Raw genomic sequence first — 9,458 nt, 5'->3', positions numbered from 1 at the left:
AGGTACCTTGTTTTCAGATTAACAGTTGTATCAGTTGAGCGATCAGCTGGTGTAAATTTGTGTAAATTTTTTTTGTCTATGAGTTGATTAAAAGAGTGTGAATGTCTTTCTGAGTTAGCCAGACCAGCACGGGGGGTGTGTGTGTGTATATGTGACAGCCTAACACAATCACTGAACAACCGACAAAAAGAGCTTTGAAGACAGCAACAGGCTTGAGCTGCTTAAATCCACATGTTCCATGCTGGTGCCACCTAGCGTTGCGATGATGAGGAAATCATAGAGCCTGGCAACGAGAATCACATTTGTCTTGTGATTCAGCTGTGTGTTGAAATTGCTATATTCTGCTAAATGTAATTTGCACTTATGTGTTGCTTTCAACACATAGCTGTATCATCCTGCTAAATCAGAACCTCATGCAACATCACATACCTTTAAAAAAAAAAAAGCTGATATTAAACATTGAATTATCCATGTGTGGAATATCAAAAAGAACCTCATCAGACAGTATTGTACTCTGACATGAGTATAGGCTGAAGCAAACAGACACTGCAGTTTGACATATATTGTATTTCTAGAGCTGATGCCATTGAGAAAACCTCACCTTTATCATATTTATGTTCTTTTTCTTCTTGTTAGATTCTCCTGGTTTATGCACCAACTGCCGAATTACTGCAGTGATTCTAGGGATCCTCCTCTTGGCATTGCTGGGAACAGCACTGGGTTTTATTATCAAGGGTAAATAAATATCTTCCATTGAAAATATTTTATTTGAAGTGAAAACTTTGTCAGGAAGCAAAACAGCTTTTGAAATCTGCTCAGGGGTCCAAGAAGAGTGTGGAAATATCTTTTCCCTGTTAAAAAATACTTGATTCTGTTTTCTGAGATTTTTAAATATTAAGCTTGGTCTAGTTAGACCTGTCCTCAGCAGGAACAACAAAGTAAAGCATAGAGAATATCAAAGATGCCTTTGAAAGGGGCAACTGGGTAGACTTCAGTGTGTAGCAAACACATTTTGTTGGGCGCTCAACCACTCATGACTATTTACATCCTGGTGAATGCAGCTCTAGGCTGGAGGACACAACCAGAAAGCTCTTTTTTTTTTTTTGTGTATCCAGAGATCAGTGCTGTACAGTGAGAGAATGAACCCTGAGGTGTTCAGTGGCCATCCATGGGCCAGTAGCACCAGCTACTCTCCTGTTAGGAAGGAAAAGGAGGTTACTTCAAACTGCAAGACCTCCATGACTAGCAGCTGTTACAGAATGATTCCTGTTCCTTGGAAGTTTAAGCCTTTTGACCAGCTTGCTGTGAACTGCTGTGAAGCTGAGGCTCTGGCAAGTAATCAGAAATGATGTTTGTACAAAGCAGCAGTACTCAGAAATGTGCTACAGCACGTGTCCTGGCGGCAGCCAGAGCTTAGTGGTGGGGGCTGTATGGAAATGGGTGACCTACCACAAACCTGTCAGGTGCCAGGGCTTCGCCTATCCCATTGGACAGAAGGAAACATGGGCTAAAGATGAAGTTTATATGGGGAAGACAGAATAAAAAGGGGAGGGAAAAACAAAAGAGCAAAAACACTGGAAAGGAAAAGGAAGGTCCCAAGAGACCCCTCCATGCTCTCCCACCTATTCCCACCTGGTAAATGGATGCTTTTCACAGAGCCCTTCAGAGGATCTGTGCAGTTAATGACATTGTCTTTGTCAGTCTCAGAAGAGCTTCAGGGATGGCATTACTGCAATCCTGGAGAATCATTTTCTGGAGAGGGTGTGTGTGAGAAATGTATTTGCAATGAAGTAGGCTCTGATTATGAATGAGAAAAGAGCTATATGATTGTTTCGCAGGCTATCCATGTCCACGCTGCCCTGAGCAGTGGGTTGCCTACAGAGGGAGCTGCTACTCCTTCTCCAAGCAGAAGAAGGACTGGCATTTCAGTCGGCAGTCCTGCCGGGCACAGGGAGCTCATCTCCTGGTGATCAGTGATACCAGCGAAATGGTGGGTGCCTTTGCAGTGGCCAGGACTGAAGGCCTTTGCCGTGCAAGATAGCAGGATTACGGGGGAGCAGGTCGAAGGCACTGTACTGGGCAGCTCTTCCCCTCTATGAGGAAGGGAAAGTGTAAAGGGCCTTCGCAAGAGGGACTTGCTTCTCTCTGCCTGCCCTTGCTGAGCTTGTCATGGGCTTAGCCCTCAGACCCACAGCTGGGGGAGCTGCCTGGAACTCCAAAACACTGAGTCTCACAAAGTAGGTCCCTACAGTAAGGAAGGGTGTGGGTGTCCAAAGGACGTTGAGAAATAGCCCCAAACCTCCCTCTTGCACACAGCGCCCCATTGTTTCCCCCAGAACCCAGGACTTGACTGGGCTTCCCCGAGACTACTGATCTCTCTGCCTCCCCGTCCCTCCTAGGACTTCTTCCAGATGATGCACACCGAATCCTACTGGATTGGTTTGCAGAATAGCACTGGTTATGACTGGGTCTGGGAAGATGGCTCAAAACTAAATGGCAAAAAGTGAGTATGGTATTTCCTCTGTATTTTTTCATAAAGGGCTTGAGATCCTTCCCATTCCCTTAAACTTTTAACTGAAATGTTCCATCTGTAGTCTGTGGAAGTCTATCAGCAATGAACACAGCTGCTAAGGGATGTTCACAGTAGCTGCTGGCTCCAGCAGCTCCAGAACTAAACAGTTCTTCCTGCCCGGCTGCTGGAGCCCAGTCTGGTGCACCACAGATGTGGGAGTCTCTATCCCAGGATGATAGGCACAGCTGCTACTTTCCCGTTTGTAAGATCACTCACTAGGGAAACTGAGCATGTGTCCCAAAGGCACAAACACAGACACATGTGCAGGCAAATGACTCTGACACAGCTGGCTGCACACACTGCCAACAAACAAGGCACTGCCTTCAGCAGCACCTGCATGTAACGCTACTAGGACTCACATAAAGCACAACTATAGGCAGATAAGTCCCCTTTCTCCTCTCTGGCTGCTCAGGATTAAAGTTCACTAGCGAACAAACACACACACACACACCCCCCACTCTCTAGGTTCCCAGAGCCTGCTACCCCCTAGCTAGTGCAGCTTGGAGCTTGCCATGGAATTGGAACTGCACACGCACAGCCCCCCTGTTCATGCATGGCCCTTCCCCTAAATGTTCCTTGGCAGGTTTTGTACAGGCCCACCTGGAACATCCCAAATCCTCCTCCTTCTCCCCGCCCCCCCTTTTATCAGTTACAAAGCCCAGGGTGTCCCTCTTCAAAGCTGTGCCTGGAGTAGTGGCCAAACACTTTTAGTTTTTGCTGTTGCCTCTGTTATTTCTTTTGCACCAGATTTGTGTCTCTGTGGATTTCTGTTTAATCATTAATCCCCCTTTGCATTGAAAGGGTTTTCTATTGGAAAACCTTAATGAAGCAGAGGCTTTCATCTTCCACATGCCCATACAACACATTTAAACAGGAATACTTGATACTTTCTGTCCCAAGGTTTCTAAATGCTTTAAGTGGAGCAGCAAAAAATCCCCTGTGGGGCAGGACTTTTCTCTCATTAGTGATGGGAAATGGAGAGCCCAAAACGAGACTGAGGAGAGCCCAAAATGATACAGACTACCTCTATGTCTCACGGTGAGCTCTGGGCATAGCAAGCCCCACTGCCAGACCTCCATTGTTCCAGGATGGGTCTTTCCTCACACAAGGGCATGAAGTCCAGCTTCAGTGAATCTCCTACCTCCAAAGATGTGCGACATTCTTCTACCTGCCAAAGTGAGGATCCCTCCCTAATGTCCTCCCACTTGTGTGCTCTGCCCATGTCTCCCAACATCCTGTCCAACAGCCCCGTGCAGAACTGTGCTGTTCTGCTGGAAGGTGCCATTCGTGCTTCCAGCTGTGGAATCCTTGCCCCATGGATCTGCGAGAAATCTCTTCAGTGACCTCAGTGGACCTTGTGTGAGGAAGTGTCCTTTGGAGAGCTGTGCTAAGGCTTTGTCCCTGTGAAGGTGTCTCAGGAAGCTTCTCAGAGAGTGCCTGGCGGTGCTCCTTGCTGCTGTTTGTACCTGGAGAAAACTGCATCATGGCTCCCAGTGTTACACTGCTGTGTAACTCGCTGTGACGGGGTCAATCTGTTACCCTGCTGAGATGAAAATAAACATAGGTTGCTTCTAACAATTTCTTCAGTGGTGACTTTCTGTTTTCCTCCCTGATATCATCGTTTAGTGCATTAGGTGATTGATAAATGGGTAGGAAGGAAGCTGGTGGCAGGAACAGAGTCAGGAGGGCAGGGAGTGAAATACTTTCTTTGCGCTAGCACTGCAGAATAGCAGCACCTCCTGTTGCAGAGGACAAGATAACCACTACAGCTCTTAAACAGGTTCCTACCCCAGATCTGCCTGAGAGATTGCAGACTGACAGAACTACTTTTGTCAGAAGCCAAAAAAATGCAGCCTCTTTGTCCTGAGGCCCACCTGCGAAGGTGCCCTCAGCCATCATCAACATCTTTCTTGGTGACATGGATGGTGGGATTGAGGCGCCCTCAGCAAGTTTGCTGATGACACCGAGCTGTGTGGTTCGGTTGATATGCTGGAGGGAAGGGGTGTCCTCCAGAGGGACCTTGATACGCTTGAGAGGTGGGCCAATGCCAACCTCATGAAATTCCTCAAAACAGGGCTTTGCCCAAATTGCAAGCAGGATGGCTTGAGACCAGGTCTGGGGGAGCAGCAAGGGCCAGTGCTCTGTAGGGAGTGGGTGGCTTGCTGGGATCTGAGAGCAGTAACATGGCTGGCAGAGGTGATGGCCCATGTGCCTGTCACCTCTTCTCTCTTTTGGTAACTGTAGGACAAGTTTCTGATTCATTGGAGGGAAGCTCCAGTTTTTCCCTCTCAAGCATGGTGGACGCTGTGGCTCAGGTGATACCTTGTCAGCTGCAGAAAACAGGCTTTCTTTCCCTTCCTATGCAGAAAATGTGGGGAATAGAGACACCAGGCACTGTTGGCACACAAAACAGATATAAGGTAAGAATATAAACAGTGGATTTTTGAGTTGTTTGACTTGTTGAAACAAGAGTTTTTAATAGAAATTAGCTTACTATAACCATTGTCTCAAAGTGGAAAATTGGAATAGCTGGCAGGTTTCTGCCCCACACTGAGTTAGATTAGTTCATAGAGCCATAGAATCACAGACTGGTTTGGGTTGGAAAGGACTTTAAGATCATCTAGTTCCAACCCCCGCCCCTGCCACGGGCAGGGACACCTCATCCTGTCTCTTCTCCTGTACTTTTTAAGAGGCAGCATAAAACTTTCCAGAAAACACACTACTCCCAAATCACAGCCAGCATATATAATTTTTCTCTGTTACTTCATTATATAACTTGGCCTTCCACTTTTCTAATTTTGAAACTCCCACACTATGCAGGGCTTATATCTTTCAGATTTCCAAACAAAACCCATGCTATTTGGAGACAGAAAATCATTTTCAAACTAAACTTATAAATCATAGTTAATCATGTTCAGTATTTCTGGAAGTGGATGAGTCTATTAAAGTGTTGACCCAGTTCTACCAGAAGATTCTCCCCACCTCCTGCTTCAGAGACCTGATGCTACTCTGCTTTTTCTACTCTGTATCTAGCTGATCTAGGGTTCTTTGCTGTATCTCAAAGAACAGCTGCCTTTCCTTAAGTAGGATGATCATTTTAGTATCAATCTCTGTAGATTGCTTTGAGATCCTCTGGAAATGGAGGCTAGGCCTGCCATGTGGTAAAACCTGCCCAGTACTATCACTCAGACAAAATGAGACCTGAACTGCTTTGCCAGATTTTATACTTCTGATGATTTTGGTATATAGTGAGAAAACCAGGAAAAGCACAAATAGCCGTTGGGGGGAAAGTTTGCCTAAAGCTCTGAACTACATTTGCCCTGTTCTAAAGGATTCAGGCACGCAACAGAAAGAAAGGAGAAGCACAGAGGAAGTCTTAACAACCTTACATCCTTATAACATACTAGTGACCCCAGAGAAGACCATTAATTGGCTTAACATACGGAGAAAGCTAAAGCAGGCCTGGCTGACCTGAAAAATGAGACAATCGGTGTCTTACTGGCCATGTCAGTTAGGCAGCAATAAAGAGTGAAAACAAGCGCCACTAAGGGAAGGAACCACTTCCCCAGATGTATGGCATCCTAAAGAAGGCTATGCTTGAGCTGGAACTGCTACATGTACAAGCTGGGCCACCAGACAGCTCTTAGACCACTTTTACCAGCTGGAGTAAGTGTACTTGTCATGGACAAAGCAGTTCTTGATTTGGAGAATTTTATTGCCAACTTGTGCAAATTTTTGGATTATTGATTCAGATATTGAGAGAAAAAAAAAGTATACAATTAAACAAGCATTTAGGGAAAACATCTTTCCTCTTCTTTCCCCCAGCTCATCTTCACTAGGCTCTCAGAAACAGGGATTTTTGGCCACAACAAATGCCAACGGGTAAGTAGTACCGAAATGGGGATGCTGAAGGAACCCGCTAGTGCAATCAGAGCTCTCTCCTTCCTGCTCAAGTCCAACAGCAGCTCACTGCCCTCCTGCTGCTCCCAGCCTGCAGCCTCCTACAACCATTCGTGAACTCCCAGCCCAGGGATAGACTCTAGGGCCACTCACCATGGCTGTGTGCTTGCAGAGAAGTCACCAGGTCTTCACACACCCTCTCCAACGGGCGGGTTATGAAGGTCATGTACCGCACAACACAGCACAAGACAGCAGCAGCGAACTGCTCGGTGTGGAATTGCAGCCCACCAGGACCCTATGCCCACCACCATGATTTTGGACCTTCCCAGCCACCCATGCACCGCTTCAGCTGATATTCCAAGCAAACAAGGTTTCCATAACCCATACCTGCTCCTCCCCAGGAACTCGCAGCTCACTGCCCAGGGATACTGCACTCAAATGAAGAGACCTGTAACGCCGCTCCAGCCTACACAACTGCTTCAAGGTCCCGGGTCGCCCAATGGCCCTTCAGTCCCGGCCCCCCTGCAGCGGAGCCGCTGGCCAGCCGTGCACGCAGCGGTGCAGGTAGTGGTGCAGGCAGCGCTGGAGGGAGGAACACAAACAAGTGGAGCATTGGTGGTTCAGTGGTAGAATTCTCGCCTGCCACGCGGGAGGCCCGGGTTCGATTCCCGGCCAATGCAGTTCTACTTCTTTTGCTCTGACTTCTGCCCATACCACGGACCCAGGCTTCCCAAAATCTCAGCCTAAATAAGGATCTTTACCTTAACCTTCAATGAAGGTGCAAAAGCTTCCAGTGCCTAACCCCGTAGAGGGGTTTCTTTAGCATTATAGTGAATCCCAGAGGAAGCTGTCCTCTCCCACATGGGTGCCGCTGGCCTGGCATCCGCTTTAAAATCCAGGAAAGTCATTACAGAAGATGTTTATGAACATTTCCCCCTCAAAATGGCTAATGATAGCTCTGTTCTCAACCTGCTCTGAGCAAAACAGCTGCTCCCTCTCTCCCTGGGCGCATCAGACATGACAAACTGCTGCTTTAGGGCAGGAGGAACACACTGACCTGAAGCAGTACAGACCATTGGGGTGATCCTTTTACTGCCTAGATTTAATGGACGGAGCTTTGTTTGAACAAGAGTAACTTTACAGGCTTCCTTCAAGAGTTTAAAGGGCTCAGGATTTAACTAACAATGCAAAAGACAGCGAAAAGCAATGTGCAGCAGCAGAGAGTCTGCAAATAGCAGGAGCTGCTCTGAGCTGAGAGGCAGCAAATTCCTCCTCTCTTGATGCCATAGGCATGGGGAGAGGCGCTGCTGATGCTGTTCTGTGATGGGTTTTAGCTGATCTAAACCTGTGTATGTGCAGAAAGTGTTGGCCCTTGCCTTCCTCCTTCTCATACCCTTCCCAAACTGGGTTTCCAGCTCAATCAGCTGAACTGTCTGACAACAAATCAGTCTTTGGTTGGTATAAGCCAACCACAAACCCCTAATCCTGGGGCAGAATAAGCCAGTGCAGAGCTGCTTGGCAAGACAAGGAGCATCACCCTTCACAGCAGCAGCGAAGGGGCAGTTAGTGAAGTATCCCTAGAGTTAGGAGAATGGTACAGCACATCTGATGCAAGCCACCTCTAAGAAACTATTCTTATAAGAAGAGAAAGGATGAGGGAAAGGTAAAACACACAGGACACAAGAAGGGGCTGCCTGGGTTGGGTTTGTACCTGAGCAAACATTCACATTGTCCCAGGAGCCATTTTCCTCTGCTGCCCATGTGCAGCCTCCCCCAAAGGACCCTCCACGTCTGAAGCACGTGGTTCCCACCCCACATCCCTTCCATGTCTCCGGCCAAACCTTCATCAGATCAGCTTCATCCCCACGGCACCAGCTGCTCCCCTCGCAGGCTCTCGTAGCTCAATCTCCCAACCAAACTCACCCTCCGTCTTGGGTCAGCCCTGCACTCCCGAGGGGATGCTTTGGATTTCCTCCATGAGCTGAGCTCTCAGGCAGTGCCCGGGGAGGACACAGTCCTTCCCAGGCAAAGCTGTGGACAAGAGCAGCGCAAAGCACCCACACCAGCGCAGCAAGAGCCAGAAGAAGCGCAAGAGAACACATACTGGCTACGATAGCAGGGGCACGGCCACACCAGTAGATATCTGCAGTTCTTTGCCTGGGAGGCTGCGAAAGGAAGGCCCGAGCTCTGACAAAACAGCAGGGATGCAGGAAGAACCACAAGCAACGCCCAATGACTGGGGGTGACAGTGCTACTTCCCATCTCCACAGCCGGGCCAAGCGCGGGATGAGCCTGGGACAAGACCGCGGGGGAGAGGTGATTAACCCAGGCTGATGTGAGACGGGCACGGCCACCCCAGCGCCAGCTCCTGCCTGCTGCTCAGCGAGAACCCCATGCCCCCCAGCCCCGCTCAGGGCGGGCCCGGAGCCGCGCCGCGGGAGCTGAAGCTGCGCTGCTCTCGCTGTCCGCTCGGGGCTCGCCGGGAGGCCGCCCGCCCGGGACACACGCCCTGACCCGCTCGCGCCCAGAAGCCGACAGGCTCGAAGATAAACTTCAGGGACAGATGTATGGGGATGGGAGACACGGAGCAGCTCGGCGGGCACCGCCCCTGACAGAGCCACCGTGTCAGCCGAGCCCTTCCCGGGGCTCCGGGCCTGCACACCCCCAGGCCTGCAGCCCCGTGCTGCCCCGGGATGACCCCTCCCCGGGGAGCCCGTCCGGTTTGCTCCCGTCCCGCGGGCAGCTCCACGGTGCACGGCAGGACCCACGCAAGCACCACGGGCCGACTCCCGCCCTCCCGGGATCCACAGGCGTCCCCACGCTGCTCCCACACCGCCCCCGTCCCCGTTCCCGCCCCTTACTTCCCGGTGCCGGGAGCCGCCACCTTCCTCTGCCCGCACCGCCCTGGCGCCGGGCCGCAGCGGGCGGCCATGGCCCCTGCGCCCCCCCGGCACCGCCGTGCTGCAGGGCGCCCCCAGACGGCGCA

General features: G+C 50.0%; 1 long non-coding RNA gene and 1 other non-coding gene across 2 annotated transcripts; one reads left to right on the top strand and one right to left on the bottom strand.

The window, feature by feature from the left end:
• Window positions 1–748: 748 nt before the first annotated feature.
• LOC115604909 lies at window positions 749–9,429 on the bottom strand. The gene is made up of 3 exons (XR_003990435.1): window positions 9,334–9,429; window positions 6,860–7,054; window positions 749–4,115 (listed from the first exon to the last, which is right to left on the bottom strand). It is a non-coding gene; the product is annotated as an uncharacterized LOC115604909 (long non-coding RNA).
• On the top strand, window positions 7,082–7,152 carry TRNAG-GCC. The gene has a single exon. It is a non-coding gene; the product is annotated as a tRNA-Gly (tRNA).
• Window positions 9,430–9,458: the final 29 nt, after the last annotated feature.

This window comes from Strigops habroptila, chromosome 3 (assembly GCF_004027225.2).
Source record: "Strigops habroptila isolate Jane chromosome 3, bStrHab1.2.pri, whole genome shotgun sequence".
Lineage (NCBI taxonomy): Eukaryota > Metazoa > Chordata > Aves > Psittaciformes > Psittacidae > Strigops > Strigops habroptila.
Note: the sequence above shows the minus strand (reverse complement) of the source record. Positions and strands in the feature narration are given on the sequence as shown.